A 722-nucleotide genomic window follows, 5' to 3' on the forward strand; every position below is an offset into this window, starting at 1 on the left:
TGGCTCTCTTCGGAGATGCCGTTTGTTAAAATTGGAACGATACAGAGAAGATTAGCATGGCCCCTGCGCAAGGATGACACATGACGTTCGAGAAGGAATGTAATTTTTTTTTTATTTTTTTTTATATTATATATTACATTGCTATAAAGTAATATATACATATTTTAAATATAATCTTGATTTTAAGGCTACCATAAAAATAAATAAATAAATAAATATTTATATATATATATATATATATATATATTTTATTTTTTAAGTTTTATTAGTTGAGTATATTATTTTTGGACTCAATAATTGTGTATATACATATATTATTTTATTATAGTAAATATAATAATACTATAATATTATACAATATTTGTAATTCATATATAATTATTATTAAAATCATCTATCTTTTGAGAAAGAAAAAAAAAAGGAAAAAATATTATAATGTTATTATATACTATAATTATATCATTAATATAAAATATATTATATATATATATATTATATTTTATATCATTTAATATTTTATGTGTGATAATAATAAAGCGAACTGTCCATATATACATGAAATAATATAATTAAATTATATTTAAAGAAAAGGTTTTATATTATAAATATATATATATATATATATATATATATATATATTATTTCAGTGATGGAATATTTAATATATATTCTAAGTAAATATAGATGAATCATATTACAAAATGATATTTTTTTTTTTTTTT

The 722-nt window shown here is 15.9% G+C and overlaps 1 non-coding gene across 1 annotated transcript; it reads left to right on the forward strand.

Annotated features, from left to right (window-relative positions):
• Position 1: 1 nt before the first annotated feature.
• PGSY75_0020200 lies at positions 2-109 on the forward strand. The gene has a single exon (XR_001974500.1). It is a non-coding gene; the product is annotated as a U6 spliceosomal RNA (small nuclear RNA).
• The last annotated feature ends 613 nt before the right edge of the window (positions 110-722 follow it).

The sequence above is a fragment of the Plasmodium gaboni genome (genome assembly GCF_001602025.1).
Source record: "Plasmodium gaboni strain SY75 chromosome Unknown, whole genome shotgun sequence".
Classification (NCBI taxonomy): domain Eukaryota; phylum Apicomplexa; class Aconoidasida; order Haemosporida; family Plasmodiidae; genus Plasmodium; species Plasmodium gaboni.